This window comes from Equus asinus, chromosome 8, assembly GCF_041296235.1.
Source record: "Equus asinus isolate D_3611 breed Donkey chromosome 8, EquAss-T2T_v2, whole genome shotgun sequence".
Classification (NCBI taxonomy): Eukaryota; Metazoa; Chordata; class Mammalia; order Perissodactyla; family Equidae; genus Equus; species Equus asinus.
In genome coordinates this window covers 43,341,561-43,367,609 of record NC_091797.1, presented here as the reverse complement: position 1 = coordinate 43,367,609, position 26,049 = coordinate 43,341,561, and the positions used below count along the sequence as shown (strand labels likewise).

At 38.6% G+C, this 26,049-nt stretch overlaps 2 non-coding genes across 2 annotated transcripts; one reads left to right on the top strand and one right to left on the bottom strand.

Moving 5' to 3' along the window:
• The first annotated feature begins 10,726 nt into the window (after positions 1-10,726).
• On the top strand, positions 10,727-10,800 carry TRNAI-AAU (transfer RNA isoleucine (anticodon AAU)). Its single transcript has one exon. It is a non-coding gene; the product is annotated as a tRNA-Ile (tRNA).
• A 7,178-nt stretch (positions 10,801-17,978) lies between these two features.
• TRNAV-AAC (transfer RNA valine (anticodon AAC)) lies at positions 17,979-18,051 on the bottom strand. Its single transcript has one exon. It is a non-coding gene; the product is annotated as a tRNA-Val (tRNA).
• Between the last annotated feature and the right edge of the window lie 7,998 nt (positions 18,052-26,049).

Below are 26,049 nucleotides of genomic sequence, written 5' to 3'. Positions count from 1 at the left end.
GTGATTCTCTACCACCATTTACTATTTTACTAGTCCTTGGGGTTTCATAGTGATGAAAAATCATAGGAAGTCAGAAATACACCTCATTATAATTATGGCAAATTAAGCACAGCGTTTGCTTTCTCTCTATCTCAAACTACACTATAGAGAATATTAGGGATGTTTTAAGGCATAAATGCACAAAAACAAACAGATGAGAATGTAGAGAGCAGCAGCAAGATGTTGAAGACGAGACAGCATAATGATCAGTGTAATAAGGGAAAAAAGTTTATTGTCTTGAGTATCTTTTTTAAAAAAACTTTCTCTGTAAGGTCCACACATGCTACTTGTGCATCTGCTCTATCAGCTCTAATAGTTGCGTCATATTCAATGTTATGCATTGACCACACTTACCTGTCTACAATCCAGTGATGGCATCAAGGGTGCATCTGCTTCTGAAAAACTCAAAATAATGCTACAATTAACGTACGCGTATGACATAATTGGTGCCCTAATGAGATTTTTTGTGTAGGGGGAGGGATTATACACACCTGGGAGCAGACTATCTGGATCATAAGGTTTGAATAATCTTAACTTGAGTAAAAAGCATTGGATTATTCTTCAGAAAGGCTGCATAAACTTCCACTGGCTGGATGTGAGGGTTATGATATCCCTATTCCTGCAATAATTGACACATCCGTCTTTCTAATTCTTCCAACTTAATGTAGGTAAAATAATATCTCATTTTATTTTGCTTTTTTATACATTACTACTAATATAAAATGTTTAAAAAATGTTTTAATCTTTTCAGATACTTCTTCTCTATCTTGGCTCTGATGAGTATCCTGTCCCTATTCTTCACCAATTTTCTATTGAGCTGTCTGTCTGATTTTGCTGATTTTCATGGCTTCTTGTCAATTGTATAGATTATGTTGGCATTTTTAAATCCCTCAAATATTTTTTACTTTTGTCACATTTGTCTATTTGTTTTTCATTGTGGCCTTCTTGAACATATCTTTGATATGGATAAAGTAAACTACACCAGTGTTTTCCTTATTGTTTGTGCTTTTAAAGTCTTTTTCTTTTAAATTCTTCTCTGTCCTCTAGGTCATAAAGGTATTTTTCTATATATATTTCTATTAATTTTTATCTGTTACATTTGTGTACTTACATTTATGTACACTCTCTAGATAAGTATATTTTATAAACTCTATAAATGATTCTACTCTGTGTTAAAAATCACAGTAATAGAATAATATAAAAGATCTTGTATATGCCAGTGCATGGGGACTCCTTTCTCTGATATGCCATTTCTTGCACACATTGCATACTCACTCCTCCCAATCCAGCTCTGACTCAAACACTGACAGGCCTGGATTTCCCTCAATGTGCAAAGGCAAGAATCTCTCATGCCATCTCTTTGATTTCTGGCACAGAGTGTCTAAAAGGCCAGAGACAGATCTCTGGGCTGGATGGACCCATGAAACAAGTGACACATTCCTTTCTCATGGTTTCATCAAGCAATAGAGGGCACACGTTTGTGAACTTAGTAAGCTCTGTACATTACCAACAAAGGCTGGACTCCTTCTGCATCAGTGGTTTTAAGCCTGAGGAGAGTTGTCCTTTGACCTTTTATGCTTGTGTGGTATGGCTGACACAGCCCTCTTATATTACAGTTCTTTCCCCAGTAACCAAAATAACAGAGACGTATCTATTTATTTATTTTGGTGGGTCTCAATAGGTGTTTTATAACATTTAAAAATTAATTCTATTCCAAACCCTACTTCAGGACTGAATTTCATCTCTGGTTCCAGGAGACTTCATAGATTTTCAACACAAACCCCCAAATACCCATCTGGGACCTGCTTGAGTGAGTTCTTAAACAACCCACTACCCCATCCCTGCAGTGTCTGGCAGTGTCTTACTGACGTCGTAGAATATGTGGCTCAATGCCTAGCACATAGTAGGTGCTCAGGAAAGAGATTTCATTAGTGGATAGTTAGAACTCAGTTAAAATGCTTCCTTATTAAAACCAATGTCATATATTCAAACTCCAGACTACATTTGCACACACTAGGGCTTTCCAATTTTGCTTCAGGGGGAGTTTGTCTCAATATTAACTATCCTCTAGTTCCAGACCTGAACACCTCACCTGGACAATCAGATTCTATGGGTTTGAAATGGGGGCTTAGATTCAGCAGGCAAAACAGTGTTCTCTGATGAGAAATACCAAGTATAGATAACACCTTTGTAGAGTTATGAGACAGGGTTCACACAGCTGCATTCTCCCCACCTCTATTACTCCACTTCTTCTCCCATGGGGGTTTTTCTTTCCAGATCCACTAAAAGAAACGTCTTCTCTTGAGAATAAGTGCACCTAACCCCCCAAGCTATTTTTCATGACTTTTCTTAAAAGTTTTAATCATTATTTCCTGCAGTAGCTCTTCAGAGAAAGCTAAATTTTTATGCTTTTCTCATTTCACTCTTCCCAATTTATCAGGAATAAAGAAAAAAATAAAGAAAAAATTCCACCGTCAGCAGAAGTAAACTTCACTCACTGGAAAATTTCACCTTTCTCAAACCCTCTATTCTGACCAGAAAGGACGCAAGATCCTTTCCACTTTCCTGGAAAAACCCACAGAAATGCAAAGCCCCTCAAAGGTTTGACATCAGAGGAAGCACTTCAGGAGCCTCCACAGCTCAGAGGACTCAGCTCCTGCTCACAGTGTGCGGATCCTTTTATGATCTTGAAGGGAATTCCGGACAGATCTGCTTTCTTTGGGCTGCAAAAAGAACATTACTAGTACACCAAAGACTACAAAAAACTGCTGAAAGAAATTAAAGAAGATCTAAACAAATGGGGAGGCATTCTATGTTCATGGATGAGAATATAGATAAGATGACAGAACTTTCCACAGTTATCTATAAATTTAATATAATTCCTATCAAAATCTCAGCTGGGTGTTTGTTTGCTTGACAGAATTTGAAAAGCTGATCTTAAAATTCATATGGAAATGCAAAAGGCCAAGGAAAGGCAAAATAATCTTGAAAAAAATAACAAAAATAAATTATAAGTTTACCTTTCTTGATGTGAAAACTTCTTGATGTGAAAACTTTCAGCAGTGTTACAGTAAGCAAGACTGTGGTACTGGCAATAAGGATAGACATACAGCACCACAGAACATAATTGAGAGTCTAGAAATAACCCCCTACATGTACTGTCAATTGATTTTCAGCAAAAGTGCCAAGACAATTCAACGAAGGAAGGATAAACTTCTCAACGAATAATACAGGGACAACTGGATACTCACACGAAAAAAACACAAATTTACCTCAGACCAAATTAACTCAAATTACCTTTGAGTTAATTTTGTAATTAACTTTTGCAAATTTACAAAAATTAACTCAAAATGGATCATAGCTGTAAATGTAAGAGCTAAAACTATGAAATTTTTTGAAGAAAAGGTGAGAATAAATCTTTATGACCTTGGAATAGGCAAAGATTACTGGAATGCCACATGACAAGTACATAAAAGATAAAATTGTAAATTGAACTCCAACAAAATGTAAAGCATTCGCATGGCAGAGAATATCATTTGAAAAATGAAAAGACAAGCAGCATAGTGGGAAAAAATATTTGCAAGTCAAATATTCAATTAAGGACTTGGATCCAGAATATATAAAGAACACTTACCACTCAATAATAAGAAAAGAAATAATCCAAATTAAGAAATGGGCAAAAGATTTTTATAGTCTTGTCACTAAGACTATAAAAATACGTATGAATGTCCACAAAGCACATGAAAAGATGCTCAACACCATCAGTCACTAGGGAAATGCAAATTAATATCACAATGAGATACTACTTCATACTCACAAGGATGGCTATATTATAAAAGACAATAGCAAGGGTTGATGAAGATATACAGAAACTGAAACCTTCATATATTTTTCTGGGAGAAAACATAAAATGGTGCAGCTGCTTTGGAAAATAGCTTGACAAATTCTTAAAAGATTAAACATAAATTTACCATATAATACAGTAATTCCACTCCTGGACATCTACACAAGAGAAATGAAAACATATGTCCACACATATACTTGTAGACAAATGTTCATAGCAGCATTATCCATATTAGCCAAAATGTGGAAACAACCCAAATATACATCAGTGAGTGAATGGGAATACAAATTGTGCTATATCCATACAATGGAATACTATTTGACAATAAAAGGAACAAAATACTGATACAAGTTAAAACATAGATGAAGCCCAAAACCATATGCCAAATGGAAGAAACCAAAGCAAAACACCACATATTATGTGATTCTTGTAATATGAAATGCCCAGAAAAAGCAAATCTTAGAGGCAGAAAGTAGATTAGTAACTGCTTGGGGCTGGAGTAGAATGACATGTGACTGCAGAAGGTGTAGTTTCTTTGTGAAGTAATGGATATATTCTAAAATTGGATTGTAATAATATTCGCACACCTGTGCAGATTTACAAAAGGAAATCATTGAATTGCACACTCAAAATGGGTGCATGTTATGGTAAATTCTACCTCTATATAGCAGTTAAAAAACTACTTTTGATATGTCATTTAGTGTTAGATATATGCATGCACAGGTCAGAATTGAGTCCCCAACTTTGTACACAACTTTATAAGTTCACATTTCTGAGTTTCCTTCTGCAATCTCCCGCTTTCCAAGTCCCAGGGGATCCTTTTCCTAGTACTCTGGCTAGAAGACTCAGGATTTAGTTTTCTTGCTCTGTTGGGCACTCACTCAGCTGAGTCTTCCTCTGGGGCCACGCGGTGAGAAGACAGAGAGCAAAAGCAATTCAGATCTCCTCCATGCTCTTGGAACCAGTTTCTCTGATCAGAGTCAAGATTTCCCCTCCCTCAGAGCTTTATGCTTGCATAGTTGCTGCCGCCATTGCCACCATCCACGGGAAAGATTGCCTGAGGGCTGGAGTGGTTCCAGGTTTTAGGCTGCCTTTGAGTCTAGTCTGGGAGCTACTGGAGGCAATGAAGTGAGTGAAGTGAGAAACTCACAGCCAGTTTGGGGGGACTTTAGTTCTGGTTTTCGCCCCCAATCTGCCTCTACCATTTGCTTTTCAGAGTCTTCAGATATCTGCTTCATGCATTCTGTCCCAGAGTTTTAGTTGCATTCAATGGGGAAATGAGTGGAATGTGCTTACTCCATGTTTGAGTAGTCCTAATTGCTTTCTAGATTTCTTCTTACATGTATTAATTTATTATTTTTGACATGTTAAAATTCTCCATAATGGTTATTATTATTCTAAGTCAAAAATTGTGTGTGCCATTTACCAAAGAGAGTTATGAGTTACAGGCATAGTGCAACTTTATATAGGAAGGATTTCTTCCAGAAGAGTGTTAGGATTTTGAAATAGACAAACATATGGCAAACAAGAAAGAGAGGTCACAACGACTATGGTCAACAATCAATCAGAAGCTGAGAAGCGTTAAATCCAGACAGCGAGATTTAAACATGAGTTTTATTATCTTTATGACTCCAGGAAGATCAATAACTTCTGGAATTTCATTTTTATAATATATAAAATTGAACATTAAATTTGGTGCATTGATTCAACAAACATTTGTTGAGTTTTTAGTATGTGGCCAGCACTGTTGTAGATAAGGAGATGAATAAGCAAAAAACCTCAAGCAATTCCCTGTCTCTTCATGGAACTTACATCCCAATGGGGAGAAAATATAGTGTATGAAAAAATTAAGGAAATTTTATAATGTGTTCAAAGATGATAAGTGCCACAAAGAAAAATAAAACAAGATTGTGAAAAAGGACTTCTGATGTGTTCAGATAAAATAAAACTGATGCCGTGGCATTTGAACTAAAACTTGAAGGAAGTGAGGGAGCAAGACATATCTCCATTTGGGAAAACTGTTCTAGAGAAAACAATCAGTCAGTGCAAAGGTCCTGGGGCAGGAATGTGTCTTGTGTTGAAGCAGTGTTCAAAGAGAAGCAAGAAAGTCAACTGGGACTGCAATGGAGTGAGCAAGGGGAGAGAAGATGAAGAACTTAGAGAAATAATGAGCTATGCATGAAAATCTTGGACATCATTGTAAGGATTTTGGCTTTTACTTTGAGTGAAACAAGGGCCATTGTTTGCTCCTCAGCAAGGGAATCGTTTCATATGACTTAGGGTTAAAAAGAATGTCTATGGTTGCCCCATGGAGAATATTGTAGAGGAGGAAATGTGAAGCAGGAAGTCTATTAAGATATTTTTAAGTATTTCATGCCAGATATTATGTGGCTTCGACCAGCAGGGTAACAGTTGAGTTATTGACAAATGGTTAGATTCTAAACACATTTTAAAGAAACAGCCAGACAGATTCTACATGGGGAGTGAGAGATGAATGGAATCAAAGAAGACTCCAATCCCTTTGGCTTTGTAACTGGAAGCACGGAGTTGTCTTTAACTGAGAAGGGGAATAAAATGAGGGAAGATATTGGGATGGGGGGAGATCAAGAGTTTGATGCTGAATATATTATGCTGGAGATGCCTATTATAAGACTTGTAACTGGAGATATCAATTAGGCAGTTTAAAATACAAGTCTGGAGTTTAAAGAAGTGGTTCAGGCTGAAGATATTAATGAGTGAGCTGCTAACATATAGACAGTATTTAAATGATGAGAGTGGATGAGATCTGGCAGGGAGTGAGTAAAATTGAGAAGAGAAGCTTGGACTGCACCAAGTCACCTTGGATTTGATTTAATTAAAGTTTGTTTTCCTGATCAAACTTTGATGGCCTAGTGACAAAAGCATTGGATTAAAATTCCAACAGAGCATTTTATACAGAGTCAAAAGTGGCTCACGGCATATCCCCCTATCCCTTATGCCAGACTTGGGCCCTGATATTTTTCCATCTGAGTCTAAAAGTATCTTAACTCTTTCCCAGTTTTTTCAGTAGCCTCATCAGCACAACAAGAAATCAGACATATGCCTGTGTAGGTCCTTTCACTAGGCAGGCATCCTAATTTACTGTGAAGAAAGCGTAATTCACTAATTTATTCATTCATTCACCCAACAAATATTTATCAAATACTTATACTATATGTCAAGCACTTATGTTCCTTCCTGGGAATACAGCAGTGAACAAAAGGGACAAAAATCCCCATCTTCCATTCTAGAGGAGGGGTGATAGACAATAAACAAAATACGCAAGTCACATAGAGATCTTGATAAGTGAGGTGGATAAATATTAATCAAGGAAGTGATAGTGAAAGTGTGGTGTTTGTTTGGAATTTTGAATAGAGCTTTCATTGAAAGCTTCAATGAGCAGGAAGGAAGGAAGGGAAGACCTGAAGGAGGGAGGGAAGGAAAGAAAATAGGAAGGAAGAAAGGAAAGAGGGAAGAAAGGGAGGAAGGAGACGTGATATCTGGGGAAGATCTTTCTAGGAAGAGGTAGCAGCAAGGGCATGATAACTGTTGAGGTGAGACTGTGCCTAGGGTGTTGAAGGATTAGTAAATAGGCCAGTGTAACTGTAGCAGAATAAATAAAGATTTTGATGAAGTAATTGGGTGTAGCTAATTTAAAGAGAAATTTCTAAAACTAAAATTATTTTTTATTACAAGGCAATGTGCTCCACGCAAATTTCCACTCCTTATCCCCTCTCTGCTCTCACCAGTTCATGACTGGTGATTTATGAGTCCCAAAGAAGGAGCTCCAGAAGCCATCAGCAGTCACTGAAGGGCAATGCTTGACTGGGAGAGACTGGGATGCTGAGACAGGATGGGGTGTGTCCAGGTGGTGATGAGGTGTAGGGTTTGGGGGGACTAGAGCAAGTGTCCAGTGAGGCTAGAAGAGGTCAAATGCGCTTCTATTCTGGGTCGCTCATATTTATAGCTCTCTATTTTATATACACAAATTCCACTGTCAACTAATTTCACTCTTGGGGACACAGGAAGACCTTGAAAGAAGTGCAAGAGCCCAGGTTGCCTCAGGCAATCAGTTTCCCAGTCATCAACCACCATATGGATTTTATCTAAAACTGACCTATCTGAGAACACCCCTGATATCAAGGTGGACATTTCTCGATGACCTTTTCTCACATTGCAAAAGAAGCATGTTCTCTCACTCTTCTCAACTCTGAAAAGGTTCGTCAACTGAAAATGCAACAAGCTGCAGGCTCCAACCCAGGGACAATTAGAAAGGCTGAGGAAATGTAAGATAGTTGAATTATTCTAATAGTTAGGTAACTAACCTTTAGTAAGTGAGGAAGTTTCCAATTATTGACTTTTAATAAGGGAGAATCTAGTCAAGTTATTAAATATAATAGAGTGAAAAATAATTACTGATGGTGGATTACTATGTGATTTTTCTGAAGATAACTCAGAAGGCGTTAAACAATTGTGGGACATTTGTATAACAAAACTTGATCTACTTTTATTTTATTTGTTTATTAAAATAAATCTCCTCAGTAATTACAAACTAGCATAAAATTAACCCTGAAACTTGACATCATGGCAATGTGTACATTTATCTGTGATTGTATGAACTTACTTTAAAAGCCTAGTATCATTTAGATAAACATTCAATTATTTTTACCATTAATTTTACTGATAAGTTTGCAAATTCATAGTATTTCTGTTGTTACAATTAATTGTATATAAGAAATAATTTTCATAATTTAGTACAGAAGTACTCATAAAAATTAGAGCCTTATGCCCTCCTTAAATTAATTGTAATGTGTATATATATTTTTTGTTGCAGTAAAGTAAGAAATAAGAAGCTCAAAATAATTTCAAGCAGAAAACTATTTTATATCATGATATGCATTTGTGGGAAAGTGAAGTTCCAGAAGAAAACAATGATATAAGATTAATAAGTATTTGTTCATGCATTTTTTTGTAAATAATGATTGTATCAAATTATTCAGAATTTATGTTCAATATATTCGAGTGATGCGTTTTATTTTAAAATTGTCAATAATTATAACTCAAAGAAAAGCAACTGCTTAATTTTATGATAAAAATATATTAGCTGTCAAAAAACGCTCTGGGGTACATAGCTTTAAAATTGGGGGTTGGGTATGGGTAATAATTTTGAAGGCTAAAGGCTCGACTTCGAAAAGAATAAATCATCTAAGCTCTGTTAATTCTTCAGCGTTTGTTTGTATCCTGTTTTTATTGGAAACAGCCTCCAAACGCTACTTTAAGAGGCCCCACTCAGACCGGAAATTCCAACACATGCTTTTCTCCAGTGCTTTGAGGTCTGCACAGCTGCTGGGGCATCTCACAACAGGGGCCTGGTGGCCAGCTGAGCGTTACTCTTTTCGCCTTCAGAATAGAAATCCAAGAAACTTGAAAGGGGCCTGAAAATCTAAAGCGGTCGCAGGTGCCACTGTTACTCCAGAAATGGTCGGAATCCCTCTTTCCACTCGAAATGGCCTTGGCCTGCGTGGCCACCAAGCTCGGAGCGGGACGCTGAGTTGCTGGGAAATTGTCCAGGAGCAAGAGCTGCCTGTCAAGGATCTTTGCGAGGGCTCTGGAGCTCAGACTTGTCTCCTCCAACACACACACACACCCCTGCACCTGCTAAACCTGGGTTGCATCTCAGGCCTTGTGTGTTTCGTGTGTAAAAAGAACCACTCACCAAGCTTGTTGAACTTGAGAATCCTTGGGCTGTGGGAGGGGCAGCGAGTGAGCGCCAGGAGCCCGAGGCGCGGCCGGATGAGAAGAGCCGCGGACCGAGCCTGGCTGAGAAGGAAATCCTTGGAATTCTTCCCGGAGCAAGAGCGGCGGGAACTGGGAGGGAAAGTCATTTTCGGCCGAGGGCGATCTCCTATCTCCTATTGAAGGGCATCTTTCTCCAACATCTCCCAGCAACACTCCACCGGGGATGAGGTGAATTGATTTCTGTTGAAAGTAACTTTCTGGAAAGAAGAAAAAATGGAAACTCCTGATGACATCTGACTGACACCCCGAATATCCTCGCGCTCGTTGTCGAAGACCAGATCAGTAGCAGAAATGACCTCGTGGACACCTTTCCCCCATTCATTAAATTAAATGACCGAGAATCTAGCAAGCTGTGCGGGCCCCGCGGCTGCCAGAGGAACGAAGACAGCATAGTCCTCACCCTCAAGAACAAGAAAGAGAAACACATTCAGTTCATGATAATAAACTGACAAAGGAAAGCAGCAGACATTCACACCTCCAGGCGTCGTCAGGGGAGCGCCGAGAAGGAGCACCTCCCGAGTCCTTAGGAATCCGGATCTGCCGGAGATTTCCTTCCGTCCGGGATGGAGAGGAACCCTCCTGTCGGGAGCCAGGACCAAACCCAGCGGCCATGCCTGCTGGAGGGTCAATTTAGAATCTGCCCATTCGGAAGTAAAGCTCGGACGACCAGCTTCTCTTTCCAGATCCTTCTCGAGGTGGGAAGAAAGAAGCCTCTGTTGTGGATGTTCCTCTGTGTTTTCTCGGGGCGGAATCGATGAGCGAGAGAAAGTCGGCTTTCCACCGAAGAGGCAAGGTTCATTTACCGGAGGCAGAAAGTTTTCTCCTTGTCTTTTTCTTTTCGCCTAGTGCAGAAAAGGGGAAATGGAAAGCAAGAATAGAGTCTCGAAGAAACAGTATGACTTGATCTTGGTTAAAAGAAGTTAAACGAAAAAGTCTCCTTTCGAAAGGGGCAAGAAAGGTCTTTAATTTTAAACACAATGTGAACACGCTTTTTCTCTTCTGAATGAAAGACGCGGCTCGCTTCGTGGCCGGTTAGCTCAGTTGGTTAGAGCGTGGTGCTAATAACGCCAAGGTCGCGGGTTCGATCCCCGTACTGGCCAAGGAAGTGTCACTTTTCTTCTTTTGAATAAAAATTAGTTTTGCTCAGTCATCTTACACATTGGAAATAACCTCTCCGATATAAAATTAGGATTAAACGTCGACTTCATTTCTTAATCCTCAGCAGTGACGCTTATCTTCGTCTCCCTCATCAAGGCAAGAAAAAGTAAAAAAAAAAAAAAAAAAATTTGTGGAAAAAGTGGCATAAAACCTTCAGAAAGAAATTTTAGTAAATTATGGTATGAGAGTAGAGGTGGCATTGGAGATGTGTGTCTGATGGCCCCTGAGCCTCTGAGCGCCCAGATTTCCTTGTGCTTTTCCCAGAATCCAGTCCACCCAGGCTCCGTGTGGCTCTTACATACTTCATCTACCTGATTGTCTCCTGGTCCTCTGCGCTGCCTTTTCAAAACTATTGAAGTCGCTATTGCTTATTGCTAAAATAATCACCATTGCGTATTTTCCTCCCCGCCCCCCATTTAAATTATTAGTCAGCTTTTACCAGACAACAGATTTTTTTTTTTCTTCTGGATCTCTCTGCCCATGAACAGCTCTGAACAAAAAGTAGGCATTCGGTAAATATTTGTGGGGTGAACATATGAAGCCTCACCATCAAAGTGTGTTTTCAAACTTTGGGATGTTGTTTTTGCCAAATTTGGCTAATACACTTACAAAGGAACCAAAGCCCACCAAAATCACCATTTATGACAACACATTGTGATTGTAGAGGCCATGTTACTGTATAGAATACAGAAGAATTTCAGAAATGAAAAAATAATGACGAATATAACCCCAGCAAAAAATGAAATTTAGATGTATCAGATTTGACAAAGGGGTATTTTCAAAGGATGAGGAAACCACCCCTCAATACTTAAAACACAAAGTCAAAGCTCATTTAAGGAGAGAGCTGTGTTGGTGAAGCACAGTTCCTTTGAGAGAGCCCATGGATGATGTTTTTTGGGGGAAAAAGTTTAGAGTTGCAAGGACTTTCAGAGGCTGAGTGGGTTGACTGACAGAATCTATGGAAGTCTGGTTATTTGGGAGAGAATGCTGTTGTTTGGTTGACGCTCAAAGTCGTGTTTATTGACGTGAGTTCATCCCTGGCTGGCTGACTGTCAGAAGGAAAGGGTTGGCAGTGGTTGGATGTCATGCAAAAGTATGTTCACAGAATGGCTTTATCATTGATAGCCTGAACTGGTTTAGAATCTATTCTGGTGGCTACAGTTATCATGGCTACAGAACAATCAGTCTTGTCCTAAGTTTGTGATTGGTTTATGTTCTCAACATTTTACTGTGATCTACAAGTAAAATCATTTCTTTCTTTCTTTTCTTCTTTTCTATCTCTTTCTTTCTTCCTTTTTTCTTTCTTTCAATGTCCAAGTAATGTATAATAAAAACACCGAGCCTCTCAATCAGTCTTAGGCACTTTAACTTTCAGTTCAGTGATGGGCTGAATAGCAGAGATGGAGTAAGGACAGCGTGAGGGATGGGTGAGTCTTAGGGATGTTGTAACTGTCAGATGGATCATGATCATGGCTGGGGTGATGATGGAGTTGGGGTAACAAACTGGAAGATGTGGAGCACATACTCGGGTAATAAAAAAGATGATTTTTATTTTGATCTTTCTGCATCAAATCAACCAGAAATAATTAGCTGCTGGTGGTGGGTTTATTCCCTTAATGATCCCATTCCTTCTCCCTTCCCTGCTGTTTTTCATGTGACCTTGGAGTACCTTCCCACTCTCTCTGGGCTGAGCGCTGCAACTTACTTCGGCCAACGAGATATTAGCAAACTTGACAAAGGAGATTCTTGAATAAGCCCTTTGCTCTTTCTGTTTGCTTGTTTTCACTGATGTTTTAGTTTTTCGTCTGATTTTTAAAGTAGTCTTTATTTTTTAGAGCAGCTTTAAGTTCACATCAAAATTTCCTGGAAAGTTCTCACATAGCCCCACCCCGGCCACACACATTCTCTTCCACTATCAACATCCTAAATCAGAACGGTACATTTGTTACAACTGATGAACCTACCGTGGCACAGCATTATCCTCCAAAGCCCATAGTTTCCATGAAGTTTCACACTTGATGTTGTACATTCTATAGGTTTTGACCAACATATAATGTCATATGTCTACCATTATAGTATCATACAGAATAGTTTCACTGCCCTAAAAATCCTCTGTGCTCTATTTATCCCTCTCTCCCTCTTAAACCCTGGCAAACACTGATCTTTTTACTGTCTCCATGGTTTTGCCTTTTTCAGATGTCATATAGTTGAACCGTACAGTATTTAGCCTTTTTGGATTGGCTTATTTCACTTAGTGATATGCATTTAATGTTCCTACATATATTTTCATGGCTTCATAGCTCATTCTTTTAAATCACTGAATTCCATTGTCTGGATTTACCACACTTTATTTATCTACTCACCTACTGGGAGACATCTTGGTTGCTTCCAAATTTTGGCAATTATGAATAAAACGGCTATAAACATCTGTGTGCAGGTTTTTCTGTGGATGTATGTTTTCACCTCATTGGCTAAATACCAAGGAACTGGATTGCTGGATCGTATGGTTGTTAATGGTGTTTTTGGTTGTGTAAGAAACTGCAAACTGTCTTCCAAAGTGGTTGTACCATTTTGCATTCTCACCAGCAATACATGGGAGTTACTGTTGCTGCTCATCTTCCTCAACATTTAGCGTCGTCAGTGTTTTATATTTTGGCTACCCTAATAGGTGTGTGGTGATAAATTCACTGTTGTTTTAATTTGCATTTTCTTAATGATGTATAATGTTGACCATCTTTTCATATGCTTATTTGTCATCTGTACATCTTCTTTAGTAAAGTGTCTGCTGAGGTCTTTGGCCCATTTTTTAATCAGGTTGCTCATATTCTTGTTGTTGAGTTTTAAGAGCTCTTTGTATATTTTGGATAACAGTCCTCTATCAGTTATATGTCATGCAAATATTTTCTCCCAGTCAGTGGCTTGTCTTCTCATTCTCTTGACAGTGTCTTTCACAGAGCAGAAGTGTTTTATTTTAGAGAAGTCCAGCTTATTGATTTTTTTTATGGCTTGTACCTTTGGCCTTGTATCTAAAAAGCCATCACTAGACTCAGTGGTCATCTAGATTTTCTCCTATGTCACCTTCTAGGAATTTTATAGATTTGTGTTTCATATTTAGGTCTATGATCCATTTTGAGTTAATTTTTGAGAAGGGTGTCAGGTCCATGTCTAGATTTACTTTTTTTGCTTGTGGATGTGCAATTGTTCCAGCACTATTTGTTCAAAAGGCTGTCCTTTATCCATTGTATTGCTTTTTCTTGTTTGTCATAGATCAATTGATTGTATTTGTGTGGATCTATTTCTGGGCTCCCTATTCTGTTCCATTGATCCATGTATTTATTGTTTTGCCTGCACCACAGTATCTTGAGTACCGTAGCTTTATAAAATAAGTAAGTAAGTCAAGTAGTGTTAGACCCCTGACTTTGTTCTTCTCTTTCAATATTGTGTTGACTATTCTGGGTCTTTTCCCTCTCCATATAAACTTTAGAATCAGTTTGTCAATATCCACAAAATAACATGCTGGGATTTCCATTGAGATTGTGTTGAATTTGTAGATCAAGTTGGGAAGAACTGATATGTTGTCAATATTGAGTCTTTCTATTCATGAACATGGAATATCTCTCCATTTGTTTAGTTCTTTGATTTCTTTCATTGGAGTTTTGTAATTTCCCTCATATAGATCTTATACAACTTTTGTTAGATTTATACCTATTTCATTTTAGGGGATGCTAATGTAAATCTTATTGTGTTTTTAATTTCAATGCTCATTGCTGGTATATAGGAAAGTTGTTGACTTTTGCATATTAACCTGGTATCCCACAACATTGCTATAATTGCTTATGTACTCGTTACAGGAGGGGAGCTTGTTTTCCCCTGACTGCTTTTGCCCTGAACCATTCTCATGAGAACTTGCCTGGGTTTGGCATGCCAGAAAATAAATAATGTATGGAGATTAGCTGATTGTCTGTTGTTCACCAGACATGTGAGTCAGCCCAGCTGGAACATAAACAGTCTGGTCAATTCCAACCTATATTAGTAAACCATAGACTAGCACGCTAACTAGATTCTAATTGCTTTTAAGCTTGAATTTGGATGGTTTGTCAAGCAGTGTATTTGTGGCAATAGATAACTGATATGTACATTAAAATATCATTCATTTTACTCCAGCAGAATTAGCCTCTTCGCTATTCTTCAAATATACAAAGTAAATGCCACATCAGGGCCTTTATGGGCACTATAGCCTACATCTGGAATAACTTTACCTGGATATTCCCGTGACTCATTCATTTTCTTCCTTCAGATTTTTGCTCAAATGTCGCCAATACCCCATTTAGAAATTGAAAATAAAAACTCACCCCTAATCCTTCCAAGATTAATTGTTCTCCTTAACATTTATGCTCATATCATCTAGCATTATATTTGCAACTCAACTGTACAAATAATTCTGTAAACCTGCCGCTAGAAAGGAAAGAGATTTCTGTCTATTTTGTTCACAGCTGTTGTCCCAGTGATGAGTGCAGTATCTGACTCATAGTATACTCAAATACAATGAGTGATTAAGTTCTTATTTGTCTAAAGCAAAGAGGACACATACTTGAAGAGAGGATCGGAGAGAGAAGCCAACATCACCTTAGATCTGGCCCTCCAGAGATGTTGGGCCAGTAGAACAAAAATGGCACATTTCCCTTTTCTGGAATTTCAAAGGAGGACCTGCTTGGTGTTAGTTTTCTCCATCTCCAGTCTCTTTCCATATCTAGAACCTAGGTGGAGTGGGAGTTACCCAATTAGGGTTTTGGGGATAAGGTCACCTATACTCCAGCTAGAATAGTCTCTAAATTTAACAAGATCTATAGAGGGTCTAGATTATCTTGAACCTACTCAAGGGCAGTAGTTCGTTGATCTATATGCTGGCAAATCTGGAATTAATGTGAATGAATAAGTCTCTCAGTGTCATTTTCTCTTTGAATCTATTACGTCTTGTCTGTCTACTGTCTGATTATCTTTACTTTTTCCAGTTTCAATTTACCCCCTAAAAAATCCATATGGACCACATATCTAAATAATTGAACCACATTTGGGGCAGAGATTTTTACTGAGGATCAGGTTAGAGGTCTTCTTACAGGTTGCTTGCCAGCCCATGGATTGACTGCCTTTAAGAGCTCTGACCCAGTCATTTATGGCCAGACGTTGGGTGTCAGCATTACATGTTAGAAAATATGGCCACCCTCCAAAAGCATATGGCACTTTTGTGATCCAGGCTGACAGTGGAGCAACATTTATTAAATGAAACTAATGACATGGGAAGCTAGTGGATTGCCAAATCTGTTACTCCAAAGTAGATATCTCGTGATCCCTTCCATCATTTTAAATTCCATATTTTAAATTTTAGGATAGTTCTAGAAACAGTCTTCATGTATCTTTGTCTTGAAAAGAGAAAATAACAGAAAAGACAAACATGCAATTAAAATCTATTTGTGACATGTTGCTACCATAGGACTTTGAAAAATTCTTCTGTTTCTTCATGGGGAGGAATTTTCTTGTATTCCTATCAGTATTACTAATGACTAAAAGAGAGTTTTATCTTCATTGACTAGAACAATCTTCTCCTGACTATTGGATTAATCTCATGAATCTCATATTCAAATATACTGTTTGACTCCTATCTTAAAAAGGCCCCAACAGTTTCCTCTAGCTACTGCCCTATTTCTCAGACGACCTCATACAAAATCTCTAGAGAAATACACAGATTTACTATCTGTAGTTTCTTTCCTCTTATTTTTCTTCAAGCTCACTACATTCAGGTTTTTTGGCACCACCACTTCCTGGAAACTTCTGGTCAGGATCACCAGTAACCTCTAAATGTCTAAAATTAATGATCTCTTCGAAGTTGTTGGCTTCTCAGGGGCCATGGGTACATTATGCTTCTTAAAACATTTTCTTCTTTTGTCTTCCAAGACACTGCTGTCCTGATTGTCTTTCTATCTCCCTGACTTCTCCTTCTCAACATCCTTTGCTTCCCCTCTTCTCACTTTTTTATAATGGGATATCTCAGGGCTTGGTCCTTTGAACTCTTCTTTATATACACTCACTACCTGGTGATTTCATCTGTTCTCATAGCTTAAATAACATCTATGTGACTACAACTCACAAATGTGTATCTGCAGTCTAGACCACTTCATTAAACTCTAGGCTGGTATATTCAACCATTCCTTAGTATTACACTTGATGGTTTTATGCTAGGCATCTAAAAGTTAGCACGTGTGAAACAGAACTCCCATTGTTTCCCTAATAATACTGCTACATCCAGTCTTCTCCATTTCAGTTAACAGCAACTCCATTCTTCCACTTTTCAGCAAACACCTCAAAGTCATCAATGATTCTACTTTCTCTTACTCCTCACATCCATTTTCTGAGGAATTTCTCTTGAATTATCTTTAATATGTAGCTAGACTGTGACTCCTCCTCACCAACTCAATAGGACCATTCTGTCCAAGCCATGGTTACTTCTGATTGGTAGCCTGATGAGACGGACTTAATAGATCTCCTTGAGTCCATTCTTTTCTCCATACAGAACATTCTCCAGAGAGCTGGCAGAGGAGCCCTCTTAAAACACTCAGGTCAAATAAAGTTACTTCCCTGCTTAAAATCCAACGTCTCCTCATTTTATCAGAGTAAAGGCCAAAGTCCTTTAAGAAATAAGGTTCCACTTGATCTGTCCTATTCATTCTGTTACCTCTCTGCCTACACGAATTAGTCTCCCTGGGTTTTCTCTGCTGCAGTTACAGTTGGCTTCTTGATCCTCCTTGCATACATCAACCACACCCCTGTCTTAAGGGTATTCACTCTGTTCCTGCCCACAACAGGTGGAGACCTCGGTTCTTCATTGGAAGTGCAGAATCTTCTCCAACGCAAAGGAAAGGATATAGCGCAATTACTTGTTGAACTGGCAAAGAAGCAAGCTTCAGCACTGGTCTTGTTTCATAATTCTTGTAATTGAGATTGCTGGGCTGCAAAAGGAGCGCGAAGATTGAGACTTGTCGGAAATGTAGACATATTAAGCCTTGGTGGAAAGGCAGACAAATTGAGGTAGAAAAACCCTGGCTTTCAAGAAAGACATCCCAGTTGTTTCCGCCCGGTTTCGAACCGGGGACCTTTCGCGTGTTAGGCGAACGTGATAACCGCTACACTACGGAAACTCCCCTGGCTGTCTCTCTTACAGTCCTGAATTAGTTAAAATGAATCCTAAATTTATCCTTTCCTTCCGGATATATTCTTACTTGAGGCACTGTTTTCCCTTCTACACTTTCCAATTCTTAGAATCAACAACACCTAAACTCGGTAATTCATAGTCAAGCAAATGCTACTTCCAGAGCCCCAGTTACTTTACAAGCATCAGGCAGGGAAATCTTAGGGTGGCTTCTGGGAAATTTTATTTCAAGAAATTTCTTGATAGGTTCTACGTGCATTTTTGTGCTTGTAAGACACTATGATCTTCATCTCTCGATGACTGAAGATTATCCTTTAGAAACTAGAACCGACTGGCTGAGCTCAGGGGACTTCCTCGGCAATGTAGCGAGAGACTGAGGGCCAGAGGGCAGAGTGGCGGACTGTGCCCAGCTGTCTGCCAGGCGAGGGTGGTGTGGGTGGCTAGGAAATTTGTGAAAGTGAAATCCAGCGAGGAAGTCCAGTAGACGTCAAATGAACAGCTCTCTTCTGTTCTGCATCACTCATGTTTACTGCTCTGGAACGTGTCAACTCGATGTGTGATGTACGTTAACTTCTTATAACAGGAAGATGACTTTTGTGATTTACCTAACTCTCCTTTGTTATTCACATTTCAGCCATCCTAGGTCGCTGTTCTTACCGCGGACACTGCAAGCGATCTGCCTTCTATTATGTTCTAAGGCTGAGCCAGGGGCTCAGTTGCTAAAAAGTGCTTGTCCGCAAACTAGTCGTGAGAAACTAGTTACAGGACCAAGGTTTCCGGGCCTTTGAGAAAGATCCCCGACTGGCTCCCTCTGGTGGCAGCTAAAACGTGACCTGATGGAAATACTGTGAGTAGTGGAGGAGAGAGGTGTGGTTCTCATTGGCAGGATCCTAGGCCAACATTTTTTTGCTTTGAGATCAGATCAGTAAGATAAAGAGCTATTAAGATAATGCGTATGTGTGTTTGTTAACCTTTCTGAGCAATTTGGTTTGATGTTTGTTTTAAAGAAACTATTAAATAGCCCAGTCCCATTCTGCTCACTGGAGGCATCTGATGCCCTAAAGGAACTGACAAACTAGAAGAAGGGAAAGGGGACCTAAGCTGATTATAATGATAAATTTGCACATAGTAATTTAGTTACAATGAGAATACGGCATGGAACAACAACTAGAAAAGTCACAGAGTTTTCTCACATGAGCTCAGAAAAGAAACATCCCTTCCAGGCTTAATGGTCAGGAAATACTTGCTAGTGGAAATGAGGTGACTTAGTTAATGGAAAAAAATATGAGGTGGTTGAAGAGCTTTGAATGGAGAGGGGCTTCTTGCGTTGGGGTGAACATGGGACTGAGGGTGAATGCGGTGTGAGGAGCTCCAATTGTAGGTTTGAATCAGAGTAAGCCTTTACTTATTACTTTTCCTCATGGAAATTTATTCACTGACTGTAAGTAAAATAACATGTACTGGATCGGGGAGATAAAGGATGGAATTTAGATTTAATTCGGATGTGATGGGTGGGAAAGAATTGACTGTTTAAAGAGGAACATGACATTTTCCATTTTGATCCAAAGATCTCTTGGCTTTTATATAAACAATGAATGAAGGAGAGCAATATTTTATGATAAATGTTTCTAGCATTCGTAACATTTGGAAGAACTGTGCAGTGAACACCACACGCATATTTACTTGTTGGAGACTGGTCCTCAGCTTTCTTTGCTGAGCACTTCTGCGCAAAAGGCAATATTTCCCTGACAATATCCCTTGCCCCTGGGATGAATCTATTGCTTGGCACTGCTTCCAGAGCAATCTCCTAGAGCCTTAGCATTTGTGAAGAGTTGGGGGCGTGGGGAGTGGTCACTGAAAAGCCATCTTTCCAGGGCAGGTTGGGCTCACTTTCTTTTGAGCACCTAGGATTGCAGGGTCCCAAGTGTTCTTCTCTGTTGTCTAAGGGACAAATGGCCTCATAGGCTTTTTTCTTTTTGAAGCTGAATGACCTGAAGAATTAAAATCTTATCAGACAGGACATCAATTTGATTGTACGTTTCCTTATGCTGGTAGCCTGTCAGGACCTTAATAGTAAGATTCAGACATCCTTTTTTATCACTCCTAAATTAGATGTTTTCCTGAGGTTGAAAACAAAGACGGGGCAGTGTTCAGGCAAATTTGTACAACAAGAAATAAAGAGCCTGGATGGGTTTTGGGAAGTTTAAAATCAAGGTAGAGAAAAATTATTCATTAGGACCAATTACCAGGAAGCAAATATATACATGTATATATGTACCCTTGTGTGTAGATTTACATTTTCCACACTATATATTCATTATAGTTTCATGCATATATTGGCAGCTTCCTCATGCCTAAATATTTCAACTTAGCTTTGTGAACAGTATCTAGGGGACCAAATTTCACCAATCCTATAAAGGGGAGGTGATAAAAAAAAAGTTCTGCTAAGTGTGGTTACAATTTTCATCAAAGAAAGGCATACTTAATCAGCCACTATTATTTGATTGAAACTAAAACATAAGTTCCATGAGGAAAAAGATATTTTGTCTGTTGTCTTCATTATTTTCATCCCAACTACTTAAAAATCTCTGGCTTATAATAGGAATTCAATTAATATTCTAAAAGAATGGGTGGATGAATGAATTAATGAACCAATAAAAAAGGACCAGGTAAAAATCAGGAATTCAGTTTTGGACATCTAAACTTACTTTTTCCTAATGTATTCTAACTGATGGGCCTTTTAAACTTGTACCCAGTGAGATGCCTGTAAGGTTACTTAGCACTTAAAATATCCTCCTTACTTGAGCTTGTGATGAGACTGTCCATGGAGCTGTTAACTGAAGCCAATTTGTTGTTGGCTTCCTGCTGTTTCTACTGTCTGCCCCTGTCATCCTCAGGAAGGACACTGGGTCTTAGTGTAGTGGTTATCACTTGTGTGTTACACGCAGAGGTCCTAGTTTTTTTCCCCACTAGATTCAAAGTAAACCAAGCACTGATCGCTCTTTCCTGGGTTTTTATTTCATAACAGCGAGATCAAGAAGTTGTTTCACAATCGTTCCCATCCAGGATGATTCCTGTTCCAGTGGACTGCAGGGTTCTGAGATCACATTGACATTTACATTTCCTCATTTCTTTCTGGCTGCCTTAAGGAGCCACCTAAAAGCATTTTCAACAAAGCCTGAGTGCCTATAATTGCCAAATATTCTCAGAACACAGAATTAATGGTTAATCTTGGGGACTATCGTGGAAACTATAGAGATATGGCATGCTGCCAGCTTCAGCCAACAAAGAGGAGCCTAGGGACTCAGATGGCCTGAGCAGGCCTTAAATACTGCACCAGCAGAGAAATTAATGCTCAGGAATAAAAGATAGTCTCATTTATGACTCCTAAAAGTGGAGCTTATATGGGTCCTCTCCTTTAGCTCCATATCCTAAGGAGTTGGAGCAGGAGGGGAGGGAGGATGGTGGTGACCGAGCCAGCATTTCTCAGAACTTGGGAGGAGTGATCGGAAATAGCAACAGCTTGCCAATGAAGTTCTGATCATGTCCTGAATGTGCCATTTGTTGCTTCAGCTTAACCTCATTAGATAGAAATGGTCAGTGGTGAAATGAGAGACAGGAAAATTTGACATAAAAATTCATTTCTAGCCTCTTTAGTGTTTTGATTCCAAATAAATGGTGGTGCACCATCACCACCTACTATTTTACTAATCCTTGGGGTCTCACAGTCAGTCAGAGATGGGCCTAATTATAATTATGGCAAATTAAGCACAGCATTTGCTTTCTCTCTATCTCAAACTACACCGTAGGAAATATTAGGGTTCTTGAAGGCATAAATGCACAAGGACAAACATGAGAAAGTGGAGAGCAGCAGCAAGATTTTGAAGACCAGAGAGCAGAATGATTAGTATAATAAATGAAAAATGTTCATTGTGTTAAATATCTTTTCTAAAACTTTATTTTTAAAGTTCACACGTGTTGTTCCACGTACGTCTACTCTATCACATCTCCTAGATGCACAATATTCAATATTTTGCGTTTACCACACTTGCCTATCTACTGTCCAATGATGGCATCAAGTTTGAATCTGGTTCTGAAAAACCCAAAATAATGCTGCAGTTAGCACACACATATGATACAACCTGTGCCTTTGTGAGAATTGTGTGTGTAGGGGGGATCATACACACCTAGGAGCAGAATATCTGGAACATTGGGTATGAATAATCCTAGCTTGGTTAAAAAATGTTAGATTTCTCTTCAGAATGGCTGCGTTGGATAAACTCCCATAGGCAGGACATGAGGGGTATTATATCCGATTCCTGCGTAATTGACACACGCAGCTTTCTAATTCTGCCAACTTAATGTAGGTAGAATAGTATCTCATTTTATTTTGACTTTTTATACATTATTAATAATATTAATGATTTAAAGTCTTTGTTAATCTTTTCAGATTCTTCTTCTGTATCTTGGCTCCGATAGGTATCCTGTCCCTGTTCTTTACCCATTTTTTATTGTGCTTTCTGTCTGATTTTGCTGATTTTCACGGCTTCTTACTGTATTATATAGATTAAGTTGTCATTTTTGAACTTTTCAAATATCTTCCACTTTTGTCATCCCTGTCTATTTACTTTTCCATTGTGGCGGTCATTGAACATATCTTTAATATGGATGAAATAAACTATACTAATGTTTTGCTTTACTGTTTGTGCTTTTACAGCTTTTTTTTAAAGTTCTTTTCTGTCCTTTAGGTCATAAAGATATTTTTCTATATATATTTCTATTAATCTGTATTGGTTACATTTATGTATTTACACTTTCTAGATAAATATATTTTATAAACACCACAGATGATTTTACTCTATGCTAAGAGTCATAATAGAGTAATACAATAACTCCCATGTCTGCCAATGCCCGGGAACTCCTTTGTCTGATATGCTTTTTCTTGCCCCTGTTACTCGCTCCTCCCAATCCTGCTCTAGCCCAAGCACTGACAAGCCTGGACTTCCTTCAATGTGCAAAGGCAAGAATTTCTCATGCCATCTCTTTGCTCACTGCACAGAGATCTAAATGGCCAGAGACAGAGCTCTGAGCTGGATGGACCAATGAAGCGAGTGACATGTTCCTTTCTCATGTTCCTTTCCCATGGAGGTATTAGAGGGCACACGTTTGTGAACTTAGTAAGCTCTGTGCATTACCAACAAGAGCCAGATTCCTGCTGAATCAGTGATTTTAAGCCTGGGGAGAGTTGTCCTTGGACCTTTTAAGCTTGTGTGATACAGCTGATACAGGCGTCTCACGTTGCAATTCCTCCCCCTGGTAACCAAAATGATGGAGAAGAATCTATCTATTTATTTATCTTGGTGGCTCTAAATAGATGTTTTATGATGTTTATACATTGATTCTTCTCCAAACCTTAGTTCAGGATTTAATTTCATCTCTGTTTCCAGGAGACTTCACAGACTTTCAACATAAACCCCTAAACACCCATCTGGGACCTGCCTGAATGAGTTCTTAAACAACCCACTAACCTATCCCTGCAGAGTCTGGCAGGGTCTCACTGAAATGGTAGATTATGTGCACCTGGCTCGTGCCTAGCATGTAGTAGGTGCTCAGGAAAGAGATTTCTTTAGTGGATCATTGGAACTCTTAGTTAAAATACTTCCTTGTTAAAGCCAATGTCGCATATTCAAACTCCAAATTTGCCTGCACTGAGGTTTTCCAAATTAACTCCAGGGGGAGTTTGTCTCAGTATCAACATTCCTCTGGTTCCAGACCTGAAGCCCTCACCTGGACAATCAGGGTCAGTGTGTTTGGAATAGGGGCTTACCTTCATCTGGGAAAACACAGTTCTCTGATGAAGAATAAAAAATGTAGATACCTCCTATGTAGAGTTATGAGACATGGGTCGTTCTCCCCTCTGTTTTTTCTTTGCCGATCCACTAAAAGAAGTGTCTTCTTTTGAGCATAAGTGTAGCCAACTAGCCAAGCTATTTTTCATGATGTTGCTTAAAAGTTTTCATATTGATTTCACGCAGTAGCTCCTCAGAGAAAGCTAGACATTTTTGTGCTTTTCTTATGTTACCCTTCCCAATTTATTAGAAATAAAAAAAAGAAAGAAAATATTTCGCCTTCAGCTGGAATAAACTTCACTCACTGGGAAATTTTGCCTTTCTCAAACTCTGCGATTCCGGCCTGAAAAGACACAGAAAAACATCTACCTGGGGTGCTTTCTTCCTTTTTCCTCTTTCCCAGAAAAACCCACCCAAAGCTGCTTAAAGGTTTGACATCAGAGGAAGTGCATCAGGAGCCTCCACGGCTCAGTGGACTCAGCTCCTGCTCACAGTGCGCAGATTCTCTTTCACTCCTGAAGGGAATTCCAGACAGATATGCTTGTTTTTGGCTGCAGAAAGTGCGCTCCTAGTCCACAGAACACTACACAAAACTGCTGGAAGAAATTAGGAGAGAGCTAAACAAATAGAGAAGCATCATACATTCATAGATGAGACTCTAGTTAAAATGACAATACTCTCCAAATTTATCTATAAAATAAAAATATTCCCTACCAAAATCTCAGCTAGGTTGTTATTTTCCAGAAATTTAAAAGCTAATCTTTAAATTCATATGGAAATGCAAAAGACCCAGGGGGCACACTATTCTTGAAAAAAGAGGAACCAGGGTGGGGGATTTATACTTTTGGTTTGAAAACTTTCAACAATGCTGCAGCAAGCAAGACTGTGGAACTGGCAATAAGGGTCTATATATGGATCCACAGAACGTAATTGAGAGTCTAGAAATAACCTCCTACAGGTATTGTCAATTGATTTTCAGCAAAAGTGTCAAAACAATTCAGTGAGGGAAAGGATAGTCTTTTCAAAAAATGGTGCAAGGACAATTGGATGGATATTCATGTGAAAAAACACCAGTTTACTTCATTGCAAATTAACTCAAATTAGCTTTGAGTTAATTTTGTAATTAATTTTTGTAAATTTTAGCTCAAAATGGATCTAGACATAAATGTAAGAGCTAAAACTATGAAACTCTTTGAAAACAACATAAGAATAAATCTTTGTGACCTTGGAATAGGCAAAGATTTCTGAGATATCACACCAAAAGCATATAAAGCATAAAATTGTAAATTAAACTCTGTCAAAATTTAAAACATTTGCACTGCAGAGAATATCATTTAAAAAGTGAAAGGACGGGCAGCATACTGGGAGAAAATATTTGCAAGTGAAATATTCAATTAAGGACTTGGATCCAGAGTATATAAAGAATGTTTACTACTCAATAATAAGAAAAAAATATAATCTAAATTAAGAAATGGGCAAAGAGTTTAATAGACATGTCACCAAAGAACATATATGAATGCCCATGAAGCACATGAAAAGATGATGAATATTAGTCACTAGGGAAATGTAAATTAAAATCACAATGAGGTACTACTTCACACTCACGAGGATGGCCATACTATAAAAGATAGACAACAGCAAGCGTTGGTGAGAACATAGAGAAACTGAAACCTTCATATGGGTTTCAGAGAGAGAACATAAAATGGTGCAGCTGCTTTGGAAAATAGTTTTACAATTTCTTGAAAGGTTAGACATAATTTTACCATATAATGCAGTAATTCGACTCCTAGGTATCTACACAAGAGAAATGAAAACATATGTCCATGCAAATACTTGTATGCAAATGTTCGTAAGAGAATTGCCCATGTTAGCCCCAAAGTAGAAACAGCCGGAATATACATCAGTAGGTAAATGGGTGTCCAAACTGTAGCATATCCATGCAATGAACACTTTTTGGCAACAAAATGAACAAAATACTGTTGTAAGCTAAAACATAGGTGAAACCCAAAACACTTACGCCAAATGGAAGAAATCAGATGCAAAACTCCACCTATTGTACGATTCCTTTAACATGAAATGACCAAAAATCAAATCTTAAAGACAGAAAGTAGTTTAGCGGTTGCTTGGGGCTGGGAATG